Below are 17,500 nucleotides of genomic sequence, written 5' to 3' on the forward strand. Positions count from 1 at the left end.
GAAGACTTTACTCGTTACCATATATAGATACACACATATATTTGTGTATGCACGCACACACACACATACATATATATGTATGTACACATATATCAGTTTACACACACACTCTCACATATATACACGCATATATATATATATATATATATATATATATATATATATATATATATATAGAAAATAGTATAAAGTGAAAAAACTACAGAAGGCTTAAAGGTTAAAAAATATATATATTTGCGTCAATATGTCTGAAGAATATTAGAAATTTTTTTCTGACATCGTTTAGAAGAAAGACCGGTTTCGCGTTTAGCTTTTCAAATTTCTTACGACGTTATGTTTATGGTGAATAGAGTTATCGTTATGTTTATGTTTAAAAGAGTTCTAAATAAGGGGAGGTAATGAGTGATTTCTTCCGGTGTAAGGGAGATAATCGCTTAAATTTTTTTCCTTTCCCTTGGTGTGAATTTCTCTGTATCAGTAAGTTGGCATGGTTAAGTCTGGGCTTGTACTTTTCAATGAAGAATGTTTCCTTGTTTAGTCTAATTTGTGTTGATGATCTGATAGCACATTGGTAAAATGGAAAGATTAAAAATTGTGGTAGTAGTTGCTTTGCGCATTTCTCAATGTGCTCACTAAAAGGTATCATTCTGTATTCTGGGAATGCAATCTGTTGTCGATGCAGTGTGCATCTACGTCTGAGTGATAGTCCCGTGGATCCCACGTAGTCTTGGTGGCAGCCCGAGCATTTTATGACATAAATTATGTTTTCAGAGGCACAAGTAAAGTTAGATTTGATCTTGAATTTCTGTCACTCTTTAAAGAGGAATTCTGATCCTTCTAGCAGGTTTGAACATGTTGCACAGTTCGGTCTACCACATTTTTTTACTTTTGCATCCGTAATTTCAGAAAACAATTTTGCCTTTGTGAGAAACTTTTTAAGTGATTTAGGTTGTTTGTAGCTTTTAATGATTTGGTGTATGTTTAGAATTTCCTTTAATTTGGGGTCCTTATGAAGTATTGGTAAATTCTGGTGATGATGGTGAAGGCTTCTTTGTTTCTGGGGTTGTATGTAGATATGTAAGGTAGTATTTTCGGGGAAGGTATGTTGTTGTGTTGAACTTTTCTTAAAGAATCTATGTTGATTTCTGTTGCACATCTGATCCCATCCTCTATGAGTTGAGCTGGGTAATGTCTGTCAATTAGGGTGTTTTTGAGTTCTTGCAGTCTAAAGTTCCTGGTATTTTGTTCTGACACTATTGTGCATATCCTTCTTGCAATGTTGAAGGGGATGTTTGTTTTAGTGTGTCTTGGGTGGCATGAATTAAAAAGAAGGTATTGTTTGGCGTCTGTGGCTTTGTAAAAAATGTCTGTTTTTAATGTCTGTTTTTAATCTTTCCATTTTACCAATGTGCTATCGGATCATCAACACAAATTAGACTAAACAAGGAAACATTCTTCATTGAAAAGTACAAGCCCAGACTTAACCATGCCAACATACTGATACAGAGAAATTCACACCAAGGGAAAGGAAAAAAAATTTAAGCGATTATCTCCCTTACACCGGAAGAAATCACTCATTACCTCCCCTTATTTAGAACTCTTTTAAACATAACGATAACTCTATTCAACATAAACATAACGTCGTAAGAAATTTGAAAAGCTAAACGCGAAACCGGTCTTTCTTCTAAACTATGTCATTGTAAGAAAAAAAATTTCTAATATTCTTCAGACATATTGACGCAAATATATATATATTTTTAACCTTTAAGTCTTCTGTAGTTTTTTCACTTTATACTATTTTCTATATATTCAACCACGTGCTTTCACAAACCAACTTTCTTATCTATATATATATATATCTATCTATCTATATATATAATATATATATATATATATACACACACACTATATTATAATATATTTAATATATTACATCATCTTATTTATAATCTTATTTATATTATACACACACACAAACACACACACATATATATATATATAATTTTGAAATCTCTATTCTAGTTAAAGAATACTAAATCTGTACTCTACAAAAGTATGCACTAATCTTTTAGATTAATGTAAAATTCTTTTTACTATATTTCGTTTTGGGATTTGGCTTGCAGCATTCTTTATGTGAGTTTGTGTGTTGAAGCATATTCTGTTGTGTCTGGGAAGAGTCACCGGTAAAATTTCCACTTATTTCTTATTTTTAATTTCCTCCAATTTTCGTTGCGTCTTGCAACCTTTTCAATAGTCTTGATTCCGTCCGTTATTTACACTGCGTTCCGTTTTGTTTGTTTGTGCGCATGTGTGTGGGTCACTGTGTGTATGTGTGCTTATGCACGGCTTATGCTTATTGTCTTATGCTTATTGTCTTATGCTTATATACTGCATTAGGCTTATGCTTATATACTGTATTAATACTCCTCATACTTTCTGTTGTTGCCTCTATTGAACTCATAAAGCCAAATATTGTCCTTTGTCACTTCCATTATAGCTTTGAAACAGATAACTTTTAAAACCGAACTGCAGTCTTCAAAACTTGCACTAAGAATAAGTTAAAATTACTCCTTGCTTTTATAGCAAATTTAGCATGTAGTTTATCCCGTCCCCCTCCGACTTTTAGAACATGCAATTGAAAATAAAACTGCATTATTTATGGGATGAACCAATATATATGTATATATGTGTGTGTGCGTGCATGTGCGTGTGTGAGCGCGTGCGCGTGCGCATGTATAAAATGTTATATAAGAGAGAGAGAGAGGGAAGAAAGAGGGAGAGCGAGATAGATAGAGAGAGAAAATCAGATATAGAAGCTGACTGTTATGCATTAATGATGTCTTCACTAGGATGTGGTTCATAATTTTCTGATAGTTTGTTCACTAAGTCTTCCTCTGCCCCGCCCCCATCCAAATGAGAAGATCAACAATGCTATTTTGTTTCAGAAAGGTGTCTTGATCAACTAAATGGTATATAATACTGTCTGGTAAACATTCCATTTAAAACGTAAATAACAGCTAAAACTTGAAAGAAATTGCATAAATGTAGATTTTATTGGGTACTAAATACTCTTGCTGCAGCTGCGTTATATAATATCACAGAAATTGTAAATTTCTTATAATATAGTGACATAATTACGCAATGAGTAGACAATTGAGAAGGTCTATTAAAGTAGAATAGCGTCAGTGAATCACACACAAATATATGAATATATATATACATATATATATATATATATATATATATATATACATATATATATGCATATATATATATGCATATATATATATATGCATATATATATATATATATATATATATATATATATATATATATATATATATATATATATATATATATATATATATATATATATATATATATATATATATTATATATATATATATATATATATATACATATATAAAATAGTAAAGAGTGAAAAAACGACAGAAGGCTTAAATGTTAAAAAATATATATATTTGCGTCAATATGTCTGAAGAATATTAGAAAATTTAAAAAAAAAAAATTTTTTCCCCTTATAATGACATAATTAAAAGAAAGACCGGTTTCGCGTGTAGCTTATCGAATTTCTTGTGACGTTATGTTTATGTTGGATAGAGTTATCGTTGTGTTTATGTTCCGGAGAGTTCTCAATAAGGGGAGGTAGTGGGTGATTTCTTCCGGTGTAAGGGAGATAATCGCTTAAATTATTTTCCTTTCCCTTAATGTGAATTTCTCTGTATCAGTATTTTCGGATGGTTGGGTCTGGGCTTGTACTTTTCAATGAAGAATGTTTCCTTGTTTAGTCTAATTTGTGTTGATGATCCGAAAGCACATTGGTAAAATTTAAAGATTAAAAATTGTGGTAGTAGTTGCTTTGCGCATTTCTCAATGTGCTCACTAAAAGGTATCATTCTATATTCTGGGAATGCAATCTGTTGTCGATACAGTGTGCATCTACGTCTGAGTGATAGTCCCGTGGAACCCACGTGGTCTTGGTGGCAGCCTGAGCATTTTATGACATAAATTATGTTTTCAGAGGCACAAGTAAAGTTAGATTTGATCTTGAATTTCTGTCCCTCTTTAAAGAGGAATTCTGATCCTTCTAGCAGGTTAGGACATGTTGCACAGTTCGGTCTACCGCATTTTTTTACTTTTGCATCCGTAATTTCAGAAGACAATTTTGCCTTTGTGAGAATCTTTTTAAGTGATTTAGGCTGTTTGTAGCTTTTAATGATTTGGTGTGTGTTTAGAATTTCCTTTAATTTGGGGTCCTTATGAAGTATTGGTAAATTCTGGGTGATGATGGTGAAGGCTTCTTTGTTTCTGGGGTTGTATGTAGATATGTAAGGTAGTATTTTCGGGGAAGGTGTGTTGGCTTAAATAGCTATATCAGAGATGACTTAGATATGTTAAACCACCTTCCAAAAAAAGCCAAGGAAGAAACAATCCTGGTTTCATTTGATGTAGTCAACTTGTATACCAGTATACCTCACAATTATGGACTGGAGGCAATACAGTTCTGGTTAGACCAATTTCCGGAAGAAATACCAAAAAGGATCAGTAAAGAATTCATTACTAAATCAATTGAATTCATCCTACACAATAACCACTTCATGTTTGACAATACATTTTTTAAAATCTTTTCTAATATTCTTCAGGCATATTGACGCAAATATGTACATTTTTTAACATTTAAGCCTTCTGTCGTTTTTTCACTCTTTACTATTTTCTATATATTCACCCACGTGCTTTCACAAACCAACTTTCTTATATATATATATATATATATATATATATATATATATATATTATATATATATATATATATATATATATTCATACATTTGTTTGTGATTCACAGACACTATTCTACTTTATGAGACCTTGTTAAATGTTTACTCATTGCGTAATTAAGTCACTATATTATAAGAAATTTATAATTTCTGTGATATTATATAACGCACCTGCAGCAAGATTACTTAGTACCCAATAAAATCTACATTTATGCAATTTCTTTCAAGTTTTAGCTGTTATTTACGTTTTAAATGGAATGTTTTGATGATAATATTAATACGAATAGTTATAATTTAAATGCGATCTACGTGGGATCGACTTCTAATAAAATTAAATTAATGGTGGCTCAACACATCCATTCATTTAAGAACAAATCATTGAATAATTTTAATGGCCTTAGCAAATATATATGGGAATTGAAATCTAAAGGAATTTAGTATAATTTCAATTGGGAGATAGTTTGTAAAGCTAAATCTTATCGGATAGGAAATAATTTTTGTTTACAATGTCAAATAAATTTATGGAGATATTAATATCTAATAATAAAAAATTAATTAACACTAAGATGAGCGAAAAATTCAATGTAGACATAAGTTAAATTACTTATATAATATGTTTAGCTAATTTGTGCATATATTTAAATTCTGATTTAAGTTACTAATTTTTCTAGTTATAATTTGTAGTAGTATAATGAGTATAATTTAGCAGTTGATTATATAGTGTATATTAAATAATTAGAATAAGATTAAACCAATGTATTTATAAAATAAATAAATTGATAAATACAGATTAAGTTATTGAAATTTAGTTTATTTTATGTACTTTACATATTTTAGTTTTAAATTATTGAGAATTTAGAATTTTTCCAGTAAATGGTATATTTCATCTAGTTTATTTCTTATTTTTACAGCTAAAATACATATTCGTATCTATTTATTCTATAGTTATTATTTACGTCATGTTTTCTCGTGATATATATATATATATATATATATATATAATATATATATATATATAATATATATATATATATTTATGTGCGTATGTCTTTGTGCCTATGTTTGTCCCTCGCCACTATAGCTTGATAACCGATGCTGGTGTGTCTATGTCCCCGTAACTTAGCGATTCGGCAAAAGAAACCGTTAAAATAAGCACTAGGCTTACAAAGAATAAGTCCTGGAGTCGATTTCTTCGACTAAAAAAACATTAAAGGCGGTGCTCCAGCGTGGCCGCAGTCAGATGACTGAAACAAGTAAAAGAATAGAAGGAAAAGAATATGTATATAAAGAGTTTGTGCTTTTGTGTTTGTGTGTGTGTGTGTGTGTATGTGTTTGTGTGTGTGTGTGTGAGAGAGAGAGAGAGAGGGAGAGAGAAAGGGAAGTAATAACAAATCGAAAATCTATTTAGAGATATCCAGACCACTAAAGGTAAACGCGTTGATATGCATATCAAAAGCATAAAAAAACATTACAAAAATAAACGAAAGAATACTTACAAATTTTTTCATGATCATAATGTTGATATACATCATAATTTTGCCGGTGTATATAATCAAAGAGTTGTAATAAATTTTATTTCAAGGGACATACTAAAAGTATGATAATTTAAACAAATTAAGAGGTATATATTAAAATATATATTGAAATTGATATATATGCCAATTAAACATATGCATTTAATTTTGGCCAATATTTGTTAATAAATTATGTACATTGTTTTATTCGTTGTTGAATCGCCACACTGACATAGAAATATAGTAAGAGGATTCGTAAGATGTGTTCTCATAACTATTAATATGTTGACTCAGGAATTTTTTCTCTGTATGGCTGCCTAATCAGCTGACGGTGCTGAGTCACTCGTCTAAGATGTGCTATGTCAGTTTGGTCAATATAGTGTTTTCGGCAACCTTTGCATGCTAAAATATGTATTAAATATCAAAATTAGCGCGGAAAATTATTTTAGATCATTGAAAATGGGCTTTTCTTTGGAATGGAACTCGGAATCTTCTCTGAATTTTTTTCGCAAAATATGAGGAGGCGTTTGGAAAACGCTATTCGGCAAAAAAGGGGCCACTAAGCTTCAAAATTCTGTGTACTGATGCTCTAATTCTTGTTAACTGAGTGGAATATTCTTTTATGGAGAGATCTAATGAAACGGAAACATGGTTGTTACTTTCAAAAGTTAATTTTTTAAAAAGCAGATCTGTTTAAATCTTTATTATCGTTATTCCAAAACCTTACAATTGATCGGCAGAAAGTAGCTTCAACAGACACTTCTTTTCGCACAGACGTTCATTTATTAATCAGGTCAGGAAGAACTCCCTGAGTTTCTCTATTTGGAGGGTACAGGAAAACAAGACCTTTAAAGTAATATAGTCTATTCTCGATTCCGTGACTACTTATATACATGGTAATGCTGAAACCGGCGTTTAATGTCAGCTTGATTTATCAAAGAAAGTCGCAATATCAAGTTGACTATAAACTGAACGATTATAACGAACTACCAGGCATTTGCTTACATAAAAGTGTTAACTCATGCGTTATAAACCACCAGAACCAAGTTAATTAGAGAACTTGGCATTATGATAAAGCTTACATTGCCATTCTTCCATCATTTAAGTACTTTTCTTTTCTTCTCTTTCCTCTTCCCTGCTTCTCGTTACTGCTATAATGCCTTAACCTTCACTCTCTCCCTCATCACCAATTGTCGATTCATCTATACTGATGCATAATTTCTACCTGTCTTCAAATTCGTTTTGTTTTTTTTTTCCAGATGTCGACTGACTTTACTTTCCACATTTATATTTTTCAGAAAATCAAGTTTATTTAAAAAGAAAAAAAAGAAAAAAAGAATTTTCACACATACACGAATGTTAGTATTTTTATGTTTTTATAATCATTATATTTTCATACGATCATTAGGAGACCTCGTAAGACCGAAAACCCGAAAACGAAATTATCTTTTTATCTATTGTAACGTCACTATTTTGGAATTTTTCTACCACCTTCGCTTTCTCCGTTACCTTCTTGCATTATCCATTTCTCAAAGCTCTACGCCTCCTCATGCATATATTATATGTGTGCACGTGCATACGTGAGTGTGTGCGCGCGGGTCAGGATGTGGGCGTGCATTTTGAAAACGAACTTTTCAAGCGCACACACACTCACATACATTCACACACACGTAAACAGAAGCACGCATGCACTCGCACACACACACACAAACAAACACACACACACACATACACACACACACACAAACAAACACACACACACACATACACACACACACACAAACAAACACACCACACACAAACACACACACACAAACACACACACACACACAGACACACACACACACACCACAAACAAACACACACACACACACAACACACACACACACACACACACAAACACACACACACAAACACACACACATACACACACACACAAACAAACATACACACACACACACATGCACACACACACACGCACGCACATACGCACATACGCATTGATATAATTTTCCCATCGTCAATTCTTACATGACAAATCCTGCAACTTAGACTATCCTTTTTTAACATCGCAGTCTTGGCAATTTTCCCGTTACCTCCGTTTCTGTCATTCATTTTTGTAGACGTATACGCCCCTTTATCCATATGTACATATGTCGGTGTGTGTATGTGGGCGTATATCCGTACGTGTTAGTGTTATGTGTGTATGTGTGTGCTTGTGTGCGTGCGCGCGAGTGTGTAAATGTGCGCATGAGCGCATGCATTTGTGTGCATATATCTTCAGTAATACCATTCCACCCACTGCATTTCTATACATTTTCATATTCTAGCCCTTAGCTTACAATTCTAAACAGTAAATGTGCATTTGCAAGCCTCTGCTCTCACTCTCTCTCCCCCTCTCTCCTCCTCTCTTCCCTCTATCTAACTCTCTCTCTCTCTCTCTCTCTCTCTCTATCTATCTATCTATCTATCTATCTATCTATCTATCTATCTATCTATCTATCTATCTCCTTCCCAAACACTCCTCACACCATAACCTTTTATTCTTTTATATTTTACCTTTGATATTTATATTTCTTCACTTCGTAATAACTACTTCTGATTTATTTCTCTTTTTCTGTTTATAACTAATTTTCTACTACTATTCCTTCCATAATTTCTGTATGATTTTAATTATTCTTCTGCGTTCTTACAAAAGCTGACTTATTATTCTTGTTTTCTTATATATTCAAAATAGCAGTTTTCTTTAGGTACTTTTCATTTTCTTTTCTGAAAATAGACGTGAAACTTTAAGTAACAAATTGAGAAAAGTTGGTTTTAGTAAATATAAAACTCTATCTTCGATATCAAGTACTACTCTTTTCTTTGTTGATTAAGCTCACGTATAGACATACATAATACATGCATGCACACACACATACACACACACATACACACATAGATACACATATACACATAAATATATAATACATACATACATACGTGCATATGTGTAAGTTGTGCAAGTTGACGTGAGCGTTCGTTCATGTGAATATATGTATTCTTGTATATATATATATATATATATATATATATATATATATATATATTATATATATATATATATACACACACATATTGTCAACAAAGGTTTGTTAATATTAAATAATAACCCCCAACCATTTTAGACACGACATGAATGATTGCAATTTGGAATACCATTGTATTCCTTTAAATATTTACGTCCTTTACAGTATCTCTTCAGGCGATTTAGAAAATTGGATTCAGGTTACATGCCATAAGCTGAATATAAACGTCTCTCTCTCTCTCTCTCTATCTCTCTCTCTCTCTCTCTCTCTCTCTCTCTCTATATATATATATATAATATATATATATATATATATATATATATATATACACTGAAGCATGCGTACACATATCGCTCTCTCTCTCTATTCATCTATCTGTCTGTGTGTCTGTGTGTGTATATCTGTCTATCTGTCTGCTTGTCTCTGTCTGTCTGTCTGTCTGTCTCCCTCTATCTCTCTCTCTCTCTATCTTTCTATCTATCTATCTATCTATCTATCTATCTATCTATCTATCTATCTATCTATCTATCTTTCTTTCTATCTATCTATCTATCTATCTATCTATCTATCTATCTATCTATCTACCTATCTATCTATCTATTTATCTATCTATCTGTCTACACATACATGCATACAAGTATACGTACATTTAATGACATAAAAGTTCATGTTAAAAGTGATACTTAAAAATAAAATCAATATACTTATTGCAAGAAATACATAGCATTTAATATTTTCACCGAACACGATAATATTTTCCTAAGTCAAGCGTCAATAGAAATGTATGGACACGTGATGTCTTAGGCCGCAGAACTGCAAAGAAAGTCGCATGTGAAGTTTATTGAATCTATGCACTGTGGTGCGGAAGCTAGCGATATACAAGATCAGCTGGAAAACTAAGAACTCGAGAAGAGTACTCGAGCCATCGACATAGATATTAAATATGAAATTTATAAATTTACCACTTAAGTAATTATAGGAACAAATACTTGCAATTGTTATGAAACTATTTATTTTGTCCAAAGTGAATGGCAGAGAATCTAGTAAAAGTGAAAAGAAACCAGGTTCAGAGTAATACTGACAGCTTATTTTTATTTATTGTGTCATTTCAATTTTACAGTACATACCTTTATTTTCCAGCATACAAGTCGAACTTTTCAAACCAAAATATATACCACACAAAAGTAAGGTCGAGTTATACACCGAAAGGATTGTAGGGGACCAAAATTAACACACGAAATGCAGCCGGATTTGGAAAGATAGTGTTTGAATGTTTGAATAGGGGTAACACATACGCCACAGAAACCGGGAAATCGGGCCCATGAGCCTGGCTAGGCTTGAAAAGGGCGACAAAAAATGGTTATTTTATAATAGTTATCATCATCATCATCATCATCATCATCATCATCATCATCATCATCATCATCGTTATTATTAAGCAGTATTAAGTGAAATAAACAGAAGTTGAATACTTTAAATTTTGAATAAATTACTCTAAATAAATTACAATTGAATAAATTAGCAAAAGACAAAATTGCTTTCTGTCTTTAAGGAAGCTGAAGAATATAAAAAAGAAGTTGTAGTACCTGATAACTATGAAGAAAACTAAGAACCAACAAAAGCTATAAAACAACTGAAATTCAAACTGAAATGGTTTACACAATATGCCGCATCAAGTTGTATGCCGGAAAATACGGTGTATGTCATATTGATTAACTGATTGTGGTAAAATAATTCACCGCTTCAGCTCACCATTCCTGAGTATATGGAGAAATAGAGAAGTATGGGTTAAAATGTAGAAGGCAAGGGATGCTAGACCCATGTATTTTTAATGAATTTGATATTGGAAATGAAAGTTTTAGCTGCTTGAGTCAATGAGATGACAAAGTTCTTGGCAAAAGACAAAATTTTCTATCTTATAGCCAGTTAATTTGCATATTGTTCTTAGTTTTAAATAATTTATTGTAAGATGTTTAGTACACTGCTGGGAGTTGTGGCTGAAATATATAACTTGTGAGTATTAAGTTAAAATCGTATAAAGCACAACCTGAATAAAGTTTTGAATTCCTTGGTTGTATGTATATGAAATAGTATTTATTCTAAGAGATACTGAAGATCACCGCCATTTCTAAAGTAATTTATTCAAAATTTAAAGTATTCAACATATGTTTATTTCACTTAATACTGCTTAATAATAACGATGATGATGATGATGATGATGATGATGATGATGATGATAACTATTATAAAATAACCATTTTTTGTCGCCCTTTTCAAGCCTAGCCAGGCTCACGGGCCCGGTTTCCCGGTTTCTGTGGCGTATGTGTACCCCCCAGCTGGGCGGGACGCCAGTCCATCGCAGCGTTACTCAAGAAACAGGAAGAAAGAGAGAGAGTGAGAGAAAGTTGTGGCGAAAGAGTACAACAGGGGTCGCCACCACCCCTGCCGGTGCCTCGTGGAGCTTTTAGGTGTTTTCGCTCAATAAACACACACAACGCTTGGTCTGGAAATTGAAACCGCGAGTCCGCTGCCCTAACCACTGGGCCATTGCACCTCAACAATAACAGTCATAGGATTACAGAAATACCTACTTATGAAGTTAGGAAAACTGATACAAATAGCCACAAAACACGAGCAAAACAAAAAAAAATTGCTTTCTGTCTTTAAGGAAGCTGAAGAATATAAAAAAAAGTAGTACCTGACAACTATGAAGAAAAATAAGAAACAACAAAAGCTGTAAAACAACTGAAATTCAAGCTGAAACTGGATCAACAGCATATCATGATAAAACGATGACAAGAAAAGCCCCTACATGGCAAATATGAGGTTAAGCTAAACAGAAAAGAAATAGATATTGGTTGAGAAGTTCAGGACTCAAAGACTGAAGGATTTTTAATTGCAGCACAAGATCAAGATTTCCCATCAGAAATCACCAAAAACATACAACGAAAAGAAATACAATTAACTGTAGAATATCTAGTGCTGTTCTGTCCTGGCTAAGATAGAATATATTCACAGACATGAGATGGGACCTACATATACTGGAAGCTATGCCAACACTATGAAATGACAGAAGAAAAAAGATGTTATAGGCACACCCAAGAAAAGGTTACAGAAAATGAGAACCCGACCGTACTCTGGGATATTTCCAATACACAAAGGTAGAGAAATCAAGGCTAATATATCGGATATGATTATCAGAGATCACCAAGAAAAATGCCTTTTAATCAATCAATCAATCAATCAATCAGTAATAATAATAATAATAATCATAATAATAATAATAATAATAATAATAATAATGGTAATAATAATAATGAAAATGATAATGATAATAATAATAATAATAATAATAATAATAATAATAATAATAATAATAAATGCATTGATGCAGTACCAGACAGTGGCTCTCGTGGCTTCGGATCTTAACTGATTGGAGGTGTTATCATGTACATAGTTTTGTTTTGGTATAAAAGATGGGCTACAGCAAATATTCTGCTCAATACCATAGATTTGCTTGTCAGTTGTTTGACCATAACCAGTTGAGCATATCCCATAGTGGCTGACGATATGTGCATCTCTGATCACGAGCAGAAGTAGTGGGGGAGCATCATAGCCATGTGTTGAGAGGGATTCTTTGGGGTTTGAATAATTCACCTCTGGAAACACGGATGTTTCGTTCAAAATCCTTAAACAACCCTTATTCATGGATCTTCTGAGCGGGATGGGTTACTCGACCAGAAGAAAATTCTAACTGGGCCCCGCCTGCAGGGTCATGCGCTGTTTATCTTGATATGAGATCACCATGTCGCGCATATATGGTTGTGCTGCATGTGCCGCGTGTACCCTTATCAGACGGGTGGTCATGATGGGTATACTGGGCTTCGTATATTTTGCCTCAGTGTCATTTTGATGGCATTCACTGCTCTCTCACTCAATAATAATAATAATAATAATAATAATAATAATAATAATAATAATAATAATAATAATAATAACAATAATAATAATAATAATAATAATAATAATAATAATAATAATAATAATAATAATAATAATAGGTGAACTGGTTCTTTTCCAGACGAAGGTCAGCGCGCTCATTGATCTCTAGTTTTGTCTCCTAGTTTTGTCTGAAAACAATAATAAATCTCTGAACGAGATATAAACAGTAACCCTTTGCAAGTAACACAAGGACACTAAGATAGTGTCTAAAGTCCTTCTGGTGACGTTGATCGCCTGGGGCTAAAAGCATCAGTAACCCCCCCCCCCAGTGGCTAGCCACATTCAGATGGCTTACGTTGTCGAGCGGTTACTGTTTATATCTCGTTCAGAGATTTATTATTGTTTTCAGACAGTTTTTCTACATCAGTGACAGTGGTTACTGTGAAAAACATTATATATTACTTGCGAGGGGACTCCTTCATCGAAGACCGATGCTTACCATGCGTTGACGAGAGGCAATTACCTTGAAACTATAGTCCGTATGTAGTACTCAGGTCTTCGAGAGAGGATGACCTCCCTTTGCAAGTAACACAAGGACACTGAGATAGTGTCTAAAGTCCTTCTGGTGACGTTGATCGCCTGGGGCTAAAAGCATCAGTAACACCCCGCCCAGTGGCTAACCACATTCAGATGGCTGATACCACTTACGTTGTCGAGCGGTTACTGTTTATATCTCGTTCAGAGATTTATTATTGTTTTCAGACAGTTTTTCTACATCAGTGACAGTGGTTACTGTGAAAAACATTATATATTACTTGCGAGGGGACTCCTTCATCGAAGACCGATGCTTACCATGCGTTGACGAGAGGCAATTACCTTGAAACTATAGTCCGTATGTAGTACTCAGGTCTTCGAGGGAGGATGACCTCCCTTTGCAAGTAACACAAGGACACTGAAATAGTGTCTAAAGTCCTTCTGGTGACGTTGATCGCCTGGGGCTAAAAGCATCAGTAACACCCCACCCCACCCAGTGGCTAGCCACATTCAGATGGCTGATACCCCTTACGTTAATTATAATAATGTCTTGCAAAAAGCAGCCTTATTGAGCACAACGCACATCTTAAGGAAAGTATTATCTGTCTGAGATCCTTGTTGTGACTTGACAGATGAGTAAAGACTCCGGTGCATTTTTTACCTATACTGTGTTACGAAGGGATAATAATAATAATATAATAATAATAATAATAATAATAATAATAATAATAATATAATAATAATAATAATATAATAATAATAATAATAATAATAATGATAATAATAATAATAATAATAATAATAATGATAATGACGATGATAATAATAATAATAATAATAATGATAATGATAATGATAATAATAATAATAATAATAATAATAATAATAATAATAATAATAATAATAATAATAATAATTGACCAGCAGAATGTCACTAACGTTAATCTTCACCAGCAGAATGTCATAAAAGATTTAGATCCAGTGGAGAGCTACAAGTACCTAGGGGTAATTGAAGGGGACGGAATAAGGCATTCAGTGATGAAGGAAAGGATCAGGAAAGAATGTTATCGCAGAGTAAGAGCAATACTCAAGAAGAGCTGAATGCGAGAAACAGGATCGAAGCGATCAATGCTTCAGCTATACCAGACGTAACTTACAGTTTCAATATCGTTAATTGGTCAATTACTGAAATATGTAATCTTGACAGAAAAATACGAAAACTGTTGACAATACATAGAATGCATCACCCTAAGGCAGATATAGAACGACTTTATTTGCCAAGAAAAGAGTGAGGCCGTGGACTTTTACAACTTGTAATAACAATGAAGATTGCTACAATTGGCCTAGACACCTACGTGAAAACTCTGAGGATTAGATGTTAAAACTTGTCTCAAAACATGAAACAAGAAATCATCATACTCAGTAACAAAACAGGCAAAGGAATATCTAAGTGAATTCCGAATACAACAAATTTCAGAATTAGGCATACAAGAAACACGCATAGAAAAAGCTAAGCGCATGAATTAAATATTCTGATTGATAAATGGCAAGAAAACCTCTCAATCGCAAATACCCACAGAGAGCGAATAATGCAGATGTTGACAAAGCCCTGACCCATTAATGGCTAATGATCTCTGGCTTAAAATCTGAAACAGAAGGGTTTATCATAGCAGCTCAAGATCAATGCCTACCTACAAGGAACTACCAGGCCAACATATTAAAGAACGGCAGTAGCCCAACATGTCGTGTATGTCAACAACAAAATGAAACCATTGATCATGTTGCCTCCAAGTGCAGTCTTCTTGCGCCTACAGAGTATCTCAACAGGCATGATAGAGCTGCACAATATATTCACTGGGTAATTTGCAAAAGCCTGGACTTGCCCCGTGATAAAAACTGGTAGGAACATAAACCATCTCCAGTGCTTGAAAATGACCACATCTCACTCCTCTGGAACTTCACCATTCAAACTGACAGAAAGATAGATGCGAATAGGCAACACATCATATTGAAAGACTTCATACAAAAGACATGCCTCCTCATTGATATGACTGTCCTAATCGATATAAACGTATCTGTCAAGACCTACCAAAAACTGAGCAAATATAAAGATCTGGAAATAGAAATCAGGAAAATGTGGAACCTGAAGACTAAAACAATTCTTGTTGTCATAGGTGCCCTGGGAATGATAGCAAAAGGGGCTGATTGCTACCTAACTCAGATACCAGGAAACCCCAAAATGGCAGAAATTCAAAAGATAGTACTCATGGGAACTGCTCATATCCTAAACAAAATACTTTCAATGTAATCTCAAGTTTTAAAAGAAACATAATTTTCGTATGGTTTTTAGACATTCACTAGTACAATACTAAGTACAAAACCAAATATATGGCACCCTAGACCTAACACCAACATGAACATCCAGCTTGTTGTCTCTTGAGGTCTCTGGGTGAGACTTGGAGCCAACTTGTACAAATGTAAAGCAAAAGTCAAACACAGAATAATAATAATAATAATAATAATAATAATAATAATAATAATAATAATAATAATAATAATAATAATAATAATCCTTTCTACTGAAGGCCTGAGATTTTGGGGGAGGGGACTAGTCTATTGTATCGACCCGAGTGATTCACTGGTACTTAATTTATCGACCCCGAAATGATGAAAGGGAAAGTCGACCCCGGCGGAATTTGAACTCAGAACGTAACGGCAGACAAAATATCTATTTCTTTACTACGCACAAGGGGATAAACACAGAGAAGACAAACAAGGACAGACAAACGGATTAAGTCGATTATATCGACCCCAGTGCGTAACTGGTACTTATTTAATCGACCCCGAAAGGATGAAAGGCATAGTCAACCTCGGCGGAATTTGAACTCAGAACGTAGCGGCAAACGAAATACCTATTTCTTTACTACCCACAAGGGGCTAAACACAGAGAAGACAGACAAGGACAGACAAACGGATTAAGTCGATTATATCGACCCCAGTGCGTAACTGGTACTTATTTAATCGACCCCGAAAGGATGAAAGGCAAAGTCGACCTCGGCGGAATTTGAACTCAGAACGTAGCGGCAGACGAAATATTGCTAACCATTTCGCCCGGCGTGTTAACGGTTCTGCCAGCTCGCCGCCTTTTGCTAACGTTTCTGCCAGCTCGCCGCCTTACTACTACTACTACTACTACTACTACTACTACTACTACTACTACTACTACTACTACTACTCATAATGATGATGATGATGATGATACGAATAATTACTTTTTTGCCAGAAGAGCTACAGATGAGGAGACATTATATGGATGAATTATAAAACCAGTAGATTACAGAGAAAAGTGTAGGAGAAAATAATAAAAAAAACATACAAAACTAATTACCTTAGTACAGTGATAGTGATGTGGAGCGAATTAGGGTGCCTACAGACCCCTGATATCACTCTTGTCAAGGGCACAATTCTTTACTAGACGTGATCTCCGACTTTCAAGAATAATATGACAGTAAACCCTTCAATCTGGATCAGAGTTACCAGTATCCCCTATATTTAAAACAAGTGACAGCTTGCTCTTCAAACAAAAAGGAAACCGTCGGAGTGGTCCTCACAACGGTTTCGGGAGTTAGCTAAACCTGTCCAG

This window comes from Octopus sinensis, linkage group LG7 (genome assembly GCF_006345805.1).
Source record: "Octopus sinensis linkage group LG7, ASM634580v1, whole genome shotgun sequence".
Lineage (NCBI taxonomy): Eukaryota > Metazoa > Mollusca > Cephalopoda > Octopoda > Octopodidae > Octopus > Octopus sinensis.